This window comes from Hoplias malabaricus, chromosome 11 (genome assembly GCF_029633855.1).
Source record: "Hoplias malabaricus isolate fHopMal1 chromosome 11, fHopMal1.hap1, whole genome shotgun sequence".
In the NCBI taxonomy this organism is placed as follows: domain Eukaryota; kingdom Metazoa; phylum Chordata; class Actinopteri; order Characiformes; family Erythrinidae; genus Hoplias; species Hoplias malabaricus.
The window spans coordinates 30,735,954-30,749,105 of NC_089810.1; the positions used below are offsets into that span (position 1 = coordinate 30,735,954).

A 13,152-nucleotide genomic window follows, 5' to 3' on the forward strand; every position below is an offset into this window, starting at 1 on the left:
CATTGGCCCTTAGGAACCAGATTCATTTAATTAGAAAGAAAGGGATTAGGTTCCTCAGTTTTAGGTTCCCAGGGGTTATAAGTAAAATTTCCTTTGTAACAAAAAGCTTTCTAAAAGCTGTTCCAGTGCTCTAACCACAAGTTGTTATGTTGTATGTGCCTCAGAATGACAGTGTGTCCAAAAGTTTGTAGACACTTTGTATTGGCCTAAAGTTTCATGCCCTTTGCTGGGCATAAGCTAGAGGGACAGACAGCCTCAAGACATTGGTCTGCAGAGTAGTGATACTGTGTTCTCTGGCATTATGCAACCCCATTCAGTTTCTTAGGAACCGAATGTTTAATGCCTTAATGTAATCAAATCGTCACAGAGGTGTTCAGACATTTAGTGTAAACTTTTCATTTTAGAAGAAATTTGGACAAACAAGTCTTTGCAAACATTTATCCATGTAATGTATGTTGAGATGCTCAATGATATCAAAACTGTATCAGTAAATGTAGATTTATGCCCGTATTGTCATACTCTTGGTGTACTTGGGCCCAAATTGAGCTACTCCAGAGCATCCTATTCTATTAGACAGTGCTTTTCTATGTCAGTTACACAGGTTGTGTAGTTGGGCATATCATAAACATATCATACGTTTTCTAATTAGAAATAATGAATGATAACTTTAGGACAACTTTGTGTATGCTTTTTTTAATATATACATATAGAATATAAATAAAATAACAGTGTTTAATTGATAAATCTCGTGACATACTGACATTTCACACCCAAGACTTTTATTCTTACTGTCCTTATAAAACCCTTTCTCAGTCTCCAGACAGACAGTTGGTCAGGAAAAACCGAGGCTGAGAGCTGGGCTGTTAGAAAGTGGCACTCTTCAGCAGAGCCTGGAAACATGTGTCCTCAGGGAGGGTCATATGGCGCTGGCCCGGATGTGCCAATGTGCTTTTAAGCACCGGTAGCAGGTGAATGATTAGAGTGTCTCAGCATGTCTATCAGGCTCACTTTGTTTACCTTTCACTCCCCCACCCCTACCCCCACCCTTGCAGCAGCAGGCCAAAGGGCAACCTGTCAGGTGATACTTAGCAAAGGCTCAAGTACAACAGCACAGACCTTTGATCTGCTGTGTTAAACAGTGAGACAGGCTGGGAGTATGCATACATGTGGACTCGTATGAGTGTGTACTGTGTTGTGACATGTTCCACAATATTTACAACTAGGGAATGTACAATATAAAGGTCATCAAAAGGTTGGACTCTGGGAGGAATCACTCAAACCCAGAGGAAACCCACACAGACACAGGGAGAACACACTAAACCCCAGACCGTCATCAGAAGCCAGAGACTCTTCCACATATGAGCTCTGGAAAATTTCAAGAGAAACTCTGGATTATTGGTCCAGAGGTGTCCCAGAGAGGTCGTTCACTCATGCAATACATTTTATACTTCAGGTGTGCACTCGCAGCGGGAAATAAATCACATAGTTTAGGCGTGGAGCAGCACTTGTACAGTGCATGCAAGAGAAACTCTGGAACACCTCGCTCTCTGTTATCTCTTGTGCTGACTCTGGATTTACACTGAATCTTTACTAGGGCATTACCATGATAGAGTCCCCGGTAATATCGGGGATGAATGTTGAGGGGTGGTCGCATTCACACATGCAGATCCTCTGAGTAAACTCCTGAACATTTCTGGATTACAGGCATAGGACTGAAACCAGGACCCTGAGGTCCAGGAGCTTTGTGACAGCAACACTACCTGCAGTACAAACATTGTGTAGAATAAAACATATACACATGGGTTTAACTGTTGAAATATCCAACCTAAACTTGTCCATAATATTTAATTCTGTGTTATGTAGGGTAGGTATATACAGCTCAGCAAACTCCCCCAATGCTAAGGCCTTCAGGAGCTGCGCTAAAGGCTTACTGTGTCAGATTAACAGAATTTGTATGTGACAGCAGCGTCAACCAAGGCCTACAAGTGAATGTTTTGACATTTATGTCTACCAGTATTCACAGTTCACACAGCTTTATTTTATATAAACAAAGTTACACACATACAGTGTATACTTGCTCTGTAAGTCCACAAAGAACACAGCAACTCATCCCAATGTTGAGGGCTGTATACATCTCGTTGGCCCTTGGCTTTAGGCCATGTAGTGAATCTGTGACCTTGTGTCCTCACAATGTATTCAAAACAAACAAGCGTGTTAGTGAGTGTAAACCTGTGTCAGAGCCTGCTTGTGAATATGAATTACATAAGTGTAACCTAATTTTAATTGCAGTAATCTGTTGCTCTTGTTTACACTGTTTATACCCCATATCCAAAAATATAGTAAAATGTGCCAAAATATAGATAAAATATGCGCAATGATGTGCAAATCATATAAACCCATTATTAAATTCTAAACAGTGCAAAAACAAAAATGTCAAATATTTATTTTATTTTGTTTTATATATATGCTCAATTTGAATTTAATGCCCGGAACAATTTTGGAATTAAAATAATAATAATAATAATAATAAATTGTAAAAATGCAATTGACAACCCCATATTATCTGGCTGTGATCTTCAGTCCCTCAACAGGCACTGCATTAAAAACACAGACTTCTGTAGTGGAAATCACTGCATAAGCTCAGAAACACTTCACAAACCCACTGTTTGTGGACACATCTCTTCTCTGCATTCACAAATGCAAGTTAAAACTCCATATATAACCAGGACCCAGAGAACATGTGATATGTGTAATTTACACATCTGTTAAAACACCTTTAATGCTGAATGATATATTTAAAGGTTTTGGAGCAACATGCAATCATCCAGACAAAAAAAACTTTTTTTTCTGGACACATGTACTGAGTGATGTTAAAAAAAGAGCTGATGCAAAACAGTAGTAAACCTGAGCAAATTCATCCTTTTTTTGTTTTTTGTGATGTTGGCATCACATTTAAAGCAAGCAAATATGAAATGTTGTATTTGTAGCATTTTCAGTTAAAATATAAAATATAATTGGTTTTGAGTTAAAATATAATTACATTATATTTTTATTTACATTTATGTCCCAATTTTTCTGGAACAGGGTATTATGTACTTAATTTACTAACACTAATCATATAGAGATGACTTGGGCCAGTAATGGCTGCCTGAACAAATCAAGTGTTGCCCACTCTCCCCCTCAAAAAAAACTCCAATCAATAAAGATTTTCCTTTCAACTGGCAAACAATCTCTACTTTTTACTGCTACTTCAACTCAATTAAATCAGCCAGCAGCCAGGCAACGCTGACAAGGTTAAGTTGCAAAAGTCAAAGAGCATGTTGTTTTGGAAACAAACAGCCTTGCCTGCCAGACAGAGTCAGGCCATACAGCCTGATAGAGAGAGAGAAAAAGAGAGAGAGAGAGGGAGAAAGGCAAAAGAGAGTGAGATTGAGCATCAGCTTGTGTACATTCCTTCTCTCTTTCCCTTCCTTTCTCCCTCTATCTCTCTCCCTCCATTCACCACTCCACATATCCACTGGCGCCACACACAAATGCAGTTTGTTAAGTGGAGGCCAGTGTCATAAAGCCTTGACTGTGTATATGTCGTGTGTGTGTGTGTGTGTGTTGTGAGTGCTGAACTCTGTTAATTTCTGTCACACATGTTCGTCTCAGTATTGCTCCTGTATGGTTCCACAGTGCTGCTCTGTCTTTGTGTGTGTGTGTGTGGCAGCAATGAATTTTCCCCTCACTCTGCTCTCCTTAGGGACACCGGTGTTATAAATACACCTTAGCCCACTATAAATACACAACTCCATGTGTATATAGGTGAGAATCGCTCTGGAACCTCAATACTAGACAGTATATAGAGTTTACAGTAGTGTGTACAGTACTGTAAAATAGTAAGAGATTCCCATTCATTTATTTGATATTCAGACAATACACCTAAAATGTTAAAGTGTGTGTTTTTTTCCCAAGAAGATATTTCAGAGATTCCATGGTGGCATCACCATTTTGAAATCACATGGTGCTCAGAGGGTAGGAAAGGATGTGTAGCTGACAGAAGCCATTATGTAGGATTTATTTATTTATTGATGGATTGAAAGATGTTTTAAATGTAAAGTGAAAGCACTAAATATTAGACATATATAAAATGTACTTGTTGAGGACTCATGTCCGTTTCTGTTAAGGAGACACTAGGCATTATTTTTACCTTAAAATTACAGCTTCAATATGATTATGGATGCTTCACTGACCTGTTATAGGGAGAACAGTGTCTCTGCCATTGCTACCTTGGGCTCAGCATTGTAGAAACTGCACGATGTAACTTTTGGAGGAGGGTAGAAAACCCCATCCCCTTGATTTCAGGATAGTGCTGTAACTGTGGGGGAGCCCAGGATCAAAAATACCAAATCTTACACAGTGTTTCTTTAACAGTAAACTCATATTGTGGTTTCTGTCTTTTAATACAGTTTTTTTTTATTTATGTACCACTGGGGAAAGAAAGCGAAGAGGGGGGCATATTGCAACCATGCCTCTGGCCCCAAGCTGCCCAGACCATTGGGGTATGTGGCACAAGACTTTGACCAAGAAGGCAGAGCTCCGAGTCAAACCTCGAGCTCTGTGGACTGAAGCAGGGCTACACCCACCAGTTTCTCCTCACTCGACTACGCTCTGATTGCCTGTCGGTGCGCTCTTGATGAGAAACATCAAGCAAGGAGGCACTGATAGGTATAAAGAGATAGAGTTGAGGATAGGAAGAAAAACTAAAAGAGACTTAGGCTGCGTCCCAATCGTGTGCTGCACACAAATATTATACAGTATATACTATGTACTACATAAGTGTCCTGCCTTTCTGTTTTCTGTTGGATTGCAGGACAATAGTGTCCATCGTTATTCATTACAGAATAATCGACTAGTTCTAGGTATGCCACCTCCTTACCAGGGAGACATGGTTATTGCCACAGCTACCTTCACTTACACATGCTGTGAAAACCACAAGGAACTGGTTTCAAAACCTCTAGCAAGAACCATTTTCAAAGAATGCACAAAGATCTACCTTCATTTATTTAGTGTCAACAGTGTACGTTTTCAGTGTCAGCATGAAATATATTTAAAGGAGCAGGAAACTAGGTAAAATATGATGTTTTTGCTCCCACAGTGTAATTCACTTTTACAGCACTGTCCTGAAATCATGCAGGGGTAGGAGAGTGTTTTCCTACACTTCTCCAAAAGTAACATAGTTCAATGTCTGCTGAGGGTGAGTTAGCAACTACAGAGACTTTATTCTCTCAGTTACAAGTCAGTGAAACATCCCAATGATTTTGAAGCTGTATAGGTTCTTTAAAAGCACCTCCCAAAAAAATCCTAATGTCGAAAACTGAAAATTCTATAATGAGACATTTACATATGACAATAAAGCATGACCTGAAGATTGTATCTCTGCTCTCCTAACAGTAGACAACCTAGATAAGGACGTTCCTTGCTTGGGATTTACTCCTTACTTGAGACTGGTGCAGTGTGTTTGAAATCTAAGTCAGTTATTTTCATGTAGAGAATCAAATAACCACAGCGGTGCCACAAGGCAGGATTTACCTCTCCTCTACCTTCCCACACAGTGTTCACAAGCTCATTGAACTGGATCTCTTCAGTTCAGCACAGGACTAAATCCAGATGTCACTGGAACTCATGATAGCCGAGGGGATCCTACTATGGGGAATGTATAGTGTACGGCACTCCACAGAAATAAGAGAAGGCTGAATGACTCTTTTATAGAGATTTACAGAACCTCTGGATGGCTTCTGTTTGATATCCAAAAGGATTATGCTGCACACTGGGGTGGTGTAATGTGTCAGTAATGTGTAACAAAATATTAATCCAATAATTGATACACATTGCAACTGAAGTATGCTTGCACTGATGAACTGGAATGTGACCTGCTTGAAGATGCTACATTTTCACCAATTTAATTGACTTTTGTTGGATTGCATGGATCGATTCACCAAGATATACACTCCTCTGCATTCTATTGTTGGTGAAGATCACAAAGCACCTGGTGGAAAAAAAAAAGGGATCAATTACAGCGTTCATCAGTATATTGCGTTCTACAGTATCAGTGTTACAAAAGGCAATATGTTAGAAATCAAGTAGTATATAATGATAAAAGATATATATATAGGACTGTAAGTGTATTGTCAAGCTGAATGTGTGAGTGTGTGTATCCCTGGGAAAGACTGGCCCCCACATCCAAGGTTTGTTCCTGCCTTGTGCCCAATGATTCCGGGTAGGCTCCAGACCCACCATGAAATCGAACTGTATAAGCAGTTACAAACAATGAATGAATGAATGTATTGTGAAGCTTAAAAACCATAGTATTGGTTCACCTCTTTTTTATATGGCACTATCAGTTTTCAAAAATAGGTGTAAATCTTTTTAAATAAACTTAAATCTGCAATGTTGTTCAGAATTAAAAAAAAAATTATGTATTAAATTAAATTAGCATGTATTGCAGTATCAAATAATCACGAGAAGTGCATGAAAATCCAGAGACTAGGTCGCAAAAGTAGGTTTTGCATCAGTTCTAAGTACATTTTCTGTATGTCAGGCTCAATGAATCAAAGAAAAACTAATCTATATGTCTCACAGAGTAAAAGATATGGAAGAAAAAAAACATTTACCTTAGCTGTAGCAACCCTTGGGACCAATCAGGCATTTTTATTTGTTTGTTTTGGGCTTGAGTAGTGGGAGAGACTACTACTTGTTGGCAAAGTCTCTTGGCTTTACAGTTTGGGTGATTAATTTTAAGACAGAAAAAGAACTGTATTATAATAATAACAATCCTAATAATAATAATAGGGTCCCAATCACAAATGCTCAGAGCCCGGTTATATAGCAGTATTTATTATAGAAACATTGACTTCATAAATAGTCCATTTTAACTGATTACTACTGCTTTGATTGTTCTGATTTCCCCCAGCTTTACAAGTGTTAGCATTTCAAGCAAACCATTTTCTTTGCATGCTGCTGTTTTGTTGTGAGTCTTTCAGTCAATATTTAAACCTGTAATACCTTTGGACAGCTCTCTTAGCAAAACCTTATCTGCCAAGCTGATTGATCAACACCTAGTGCTTAAACAAAACCACAGTTTTACCCATGGTGCTTTTCCACTGTATGGTTACTTAACTTTGCTCTACTCACATTTTTGCTTTTGCATTAGTCAGATTTGGTACCTGGTATGAGGAACCAGGTAATTTTTTAGTACTTGCTTGCTTGTGGTACAAAGCAAACTGAGTAGGGCTAAAATTTGCAGAGCACTGATTGGCGACAGAGATGACATTTCAGTCATTTGAAGAAAATCTTCAGTGTGTTTTTACCAAACAACGCAGTGGATAATGGGTAATCTGATATCTGTTAGTGTACATTGGTTGTACGCTACTCTGTGCAGTGCATTGTGGGATTGTTTGAGTTCACTGAAAATTGCCCACTACTAAAAAATGCCGGAACCCCAAAATAGTGCACTGTATAGTGAATAGGGCACATTTTAGGTCACAGCACTCATGTTGTAATCAGCACAACCCTAGTGTTTCATAAGGTAGACACAAATCAGGTGCTTCTCATCTCATTCACTCATTTGCAGGCTGCATGTGCTCACATGTAGTGAGAACTCTAACTGGAACCTGAGCTTGGATTAGAAAAACCAGAGGGAACATTGGCAACTGCTTTTCTCATTATGGCATGATCTGATTTTACACACTCGCAGTTGTACGCAGTTGTTTTGCGTATTATTTGCAGTGATGTGCATACTTCTTCAGGACGACAGAGGCTATGGAGAGAATCAAGTATTTAGTAGAGGAGAATACATGACATAGCATTATTAGGGTTATAACAATACAATTTGCACACAATATTCTTACGATTTACGATTTTATGAATTAAAAGAATAAAAAATATGTTTATTTCACAAAAATCTGACTCTAGGGAGGTGTGAGAAATGCTCAAACGAGTTGTTTTTTTATGTTTATCATTAGCAAAAATGTTAACATAATTAATTTACCAAATAAATAATTAATAAAATAATTAGGTCATTGATATTGTCAGTGTGTTGAATTGTTAATATTTTAGCTGTACAAATATGGTTTAAAGACTTTGTGTAGCATATAATTGTAATTCAAAATTCAACATTTAGAGTATATTAAATATATTTTTAATAAAATAGTTTTGTCATTTAATAAAAAAACTAAACAAAACAATCAATGCATTACATTCACCATCACTAAAATCAAAATCACCATCTTTAAAATGTCAAAACCTAAACTCACACATACTTTTAGATACAATATAATTCCGAAGAATAGAACACATTGATTCACATGCTTTCGCAGGGCTTTGTCATTGATGGAACAAATGCATTGACAAATAAATGGTTCTTGTTTGCCATTTTCAATTTTAGTTATTTCTGTGTTTATTTTTGTTGTCATTTTTTACACTATGCAACAGTTATGCTACAATAAAAATACAAAAGAGCAGGAGTATGTTTAAATTTTGAATTAAAATGATATATTCCAAACATATACATTTTTTAAAAACCATGCTTTAAAACCACACTACCAAGCTTTAGTCACATGATTCTGCCACTATCTGCCACATGGAAGCAACTTACACGCCGTCAATTAAAACAATTATTCATTAATCGTAATCATGGTAAAATGTTAAATTAATCGTGATGTTGATTTGGGCTTATATCGCCCAGCACTATAATAATACTATCCATGCTCCAACCACCAGTGTTTATTTCCATTGCTGGTTACAAGGCTGGACAAGCTTTTAGAGCGCTGATAAATGGTTGTATGCATTTTAATTGTTTTGTTTTGTTAGTAATTCCAAATTATATTGATTTAGTATGTGTGTACAATATCAGTGTTAGAATGGATCAATGTATGTATAGTTCTTTTCCTGTTTTTTTGTTAATTTGTTATTATTTACATCAATGCTAAGTCTTGTTGTTCTGATTGGGATTTTTGCCAGTGGCATGTAAACCTTTCATTTATGGGAGGGTCATTAATATTGTTAATTAACAAATGAGGTCTGAATTTGATCAGCTCTGCTTGAACACGCAAGCCCACCTCCCAACTTGTGTGTGGTGAGAGACCACATGATGCGGATAAACAGTGTCAGATAAAGTGTCCAGTGGTCAATAAGGTTCCAAAAAGCAAGACAGGATCTGTTTCCTCCAAGAGTTAATGAGTGATGAAGGCTGTAGTGAGGAACAAAGCATACTGTGTGTGTGTGTGTGTGTGTGTGTCTGTGTGTGTTAGTTAATGGCTAATTATTGCCCTGCTCACCATCACAGGCAAGGTGACAGCTCTCCCCTGAGAGCGTGACAGAAGGAAATATATAGATTGAATAAGAGGGAGCAGCATGAAGAATGGAAGATGAAGAAGACTGGTGTACAGTGACTCTTAAATCAAAACACAGTTTAAACAGGGGCTGCACAATAATTCAGTACTAATGTATCGCAATAATTCAATATCAGTGTATCACAATTTTAAATGTTACAATAACAATGATATTATTTTAAAAACATTTTTCAAAATATAGCATATGTCATCCATTACAGGGCACTGCTGTCAGTTCCTTGCACTCAATTTTAAAGTTAGTTTAAAAATATGAATATTGACAAAGCCAGGAGGTTAATGTTTGATGATGATGATGATGATGATGTTGTGTTTCTTGTTTGTTCTTGGCAGGTTTCTTTACATATTCAAACCTGTTCTGATTTGTGCTCGGAAAACCACAAAAATAGTTATAGCACCATTTAAGGTGGGATGAAGCACTGCATCAATTTAAGGTGGATTAAGGTGGTTTACTGCACGCAATGGCTTGTTTGTTGTCAAAAATAAAACGAGGATGTGTTTACAAGAGAATCAGCCTCTGTTACAGTCCATTAGCTTGCACCTCATGCTTCAAGAGCTCCAATGTGGTGCCCATTTCACACCTCCCAATCCTGATTTCACCTCCCCTGGTTTCAAGAGAACTTCAGGAGTAAAATCAGGACAGGGAGGTGAGACTGGGCACCACACCATGGCTCAAAGTCCTAATGATTTCAGGTTTAGTAATGTATTAGCATTCCAACGAATGCAATTCACATTAAATATTTTGGCTGTTGTAGATTGAACACACTAATTTGAAGTGTTATATTTAACCTTGTAGTAATTTTACAGGGAACAGTTCAGTAAAGAACTTTGCTTCCATTATTATTCATTTCTAAAAGCTGACCATGATATGGCATTTCATTTATAACCAGTGATGTATCTATGACTTTTCCATCTTGAGGAAACTAATATATGATTGATTCAACTTTCACCCTGTGAGGGGTGTGAGGGGCTGGCACCTCCTCCATGCTGTGTTGATGCCTTGCAGCTCGTGATTCTGGGTGGGCCCCGGACCCAGCGTGACCCAGAACTGGATATACAGTTGCAGGCAATGAATGATTGGAATGATTCCACTTTCAGAATCCATGTTTATAAGTGCTTAAAATGATGCTTTAGGCCTTCACGCCAGCTCCTGAAGTCCTAACCAATGACAATTATTCTTGTTATTCTCACAGAGGTGCTGCTATTTTCTGTTTTTTCAGTTTTTTCAAGAATGTCTATTTGTTCCTAGACAAAAATCACAATGAAATAAGAGCTGCATTAATAGCAATGGTGCAAGCATGTAATGGATTATTATAAACATTAACTAAAAATTAAACACATCTGTCCCAACAAAGGTTCCACACATATTAAAAAAACCACCACACAATCGATAAAGAGAATCGAGAAAGAGTGGAGCGTTTAGAGTGAGATGAACCTGAAATAAGGGTGTGTGAGTGAAACAGTAGCTGGGAGACTGATGCAGAGGTGTGTGTGTGAGGGAAGGAGAGGGAGTGAGAGAAATGGTGGTTTGCATGCTATGGGTGGAGGTGTTTTTGAGGTCATCACCCTAAAATGGCACTCAGATGGAAATCTGTGTGGGACCCTGTTAGCGTCACCAGAGGTCTTTGTTTTTTACTGGAAGGTGTGTGTGTGTGGTGAGTGTTTCATTCTCTTAAAAAGCCAACTGTAATGGGCCAAAATCTTCAGCTTATGTGTGTGAATGTGAGCATTGTATTGAGGTGTTTTCGGCTAGTGTGTACGTGTGTATTAGTGTGTGTCCGTACGTGTGCTCCTTGTGCAACAGGTGTGGAGATAATCTTGTTGAGACCTGCACACAGAGAGACAGAAATGTACTGAATGCTTGTCTTCGCAAAAGCCTGCATGACAATCCCTTACACCTATTTCACAGGCTCTGAGGCACAGTCTATCAAAAGTATATTCTCTCTCTCTCTTTCTCTCTCTCTTCTCTTTCTCTCACTCACTCATACACACACAATGGGTGTGTATCTGACGTAGTTATTTCACAATTGTTTACCCTGGTAATCAAGCAATTTCCATGATGATTAATCAACTACTATAATTATTTTATTATTAATAAAAGCAAGAGGTTGGTAGGACCTTTTGCATGGGGTCGGAGGTGCAGCAGAGGTGTGCAGGTTATGGACGCAAGCAGGTGGTCACTGTATTATGTGTTGTCTCAGCACTACAAGAGTGGTGTTACTGGAATGGGAACAGTGTCCTGAGCTGTGCTTTCTCCATTCACAGCACAGAAACTTAATCCTGCGTCAGCACTGCCGGCTCTGACACACACCACCACCACCACCACCACTCTTCACTCTGTCTGCATTCACCACAGCTGCCAGGGCCAATGGGACTGTGTGTGTGTGTGTGTGTGTCAGTTGGCTCTCCTGAGTCCGTATTAACTCTTGGAATGTGGTTAGTTTATTTGATGGCCCAAACTCTTTTTTTCTTCATGCTGACTGGACACACTGCTCTTAAAATATAACATGTTTAAGGTTTTTAAAATGGGTAATATTTCCATATATAATATGCTGTATTCTGCTATTTTATAATCAGTTTTAAAATAGAGAGAGAGAGACCTTAGATAGTGCTGAGGAATGTGTGGTAATTTTGCGGTTCTCAAACTGTTAGCTGTGGGAGGGGCTTGACATAAGGGAAACTCACTTCTAGACAGTAGACTCCGCCCCATTCAAAGCTCGCTTCCCTTTTTTTTCCTTTATCCCTTAAAGGGCTAAACACTCGCCCCTTCCCCTTTTCTCAGTCTCTTTCTTTTTTATATATATAAATGTTTATCAATTTTTATCTACATCCCACTATGGCTGTCGCTGAGAAGGGTATTTTTTTGCATCAACTTGACCTTTAATTCTTTCTTCTAATAATTTAATAATTTCCTGTTTATGTGTGTGTCTGTGTATGTGTGTGTTACAGATCAGTGTGTGTGCGGTGAGGAGAACGCATGCGGGAATACCCCAGTGTCTGAGGTTGTCATCACAGTGAGGTGAGTAAGTGAACTTCTCATACTCATATGTTAACCTCAGTTGGTTGATGTTCAGTGAACTGGCAGAATCAGTCAGTGAGTCTTTCATTCAGTGAGTCTTTAATTCAAAGTGCTGATAAGGCAGGGAAATATAGCACATATCTAAAATTATGATTAAATTGTTTTTGTCACTGTGGACCATAAGTTTGGACAAACGTTTGCAATGCAAAAGTTTTGGACACCCTAAGTTAAATAACACGTTTTGGTGCATAAATTGAATTTATTTAAAATATTAGACAAATTACTGGCTATAATCATGTCTTTGCCTTAATGCAACTTGGATCTGACCTTTTCAGGGCTGCGTGGACATGTCAAATCCAAATTTGTTAAATCAGATTTGAATCACATTCATATATGGTCCTAGATGGGATCCATATTTATACAAGACAGATTTTATGTTTTGGTTTTGCCTGTACACATGTGCATAGATGATTCGCCTTAGCCAACACTGGCATCGCGGCAAAGCAACAATGGAGGAGCAAAACTGGTGGCACTGAGCATGCATTAACGGTGCCAGTAGGGACAAGTACAGCCTTAGTCACCAGGGAGGCCATTGTGGATTTACGGTTGTTGATGGTAAAAGGTAAGGTAGGACTGTAAATCTTGCTTGGAGGGCGGTGGGTCTGGGCCTTCACTGTTGAGCCTTTTGGAGGTGTTGTGGGCTTAAATCATCAAAACGCAGACGAGGGGAGTTGCCTAGCT

At 38.5% G+C, this 13,152-nt stretch overlaps 1 protein-coding gene across 5 annotated transcripts in view; it reads left to right on the forward strand.

Moving 5' to 3' along the window:
• bcl9l (bcl9 like) overlaps nt 1–13,152 on the forward strand; it is a 69,845-nt gene that overhangs the window by 23,592 nt on the left and 33,101 nt on the right. For 4 of the 5 annotated variants that reach the window (XM_066684842.1, XM_066684841.1, XM_066684844.1 and 1 more), the window contains one exon: nt 12,342–12,411. The gene's annotated coding sequence lies outside the window, so the exon portion shown is untranslated. Of the gene's footprint in view, nt 1–12,341; nt 12,416–13,152 lie in introns of all 5 variants that reach the window. The other variant, XM_066684845.1, reaches the window with a different exon arrangement.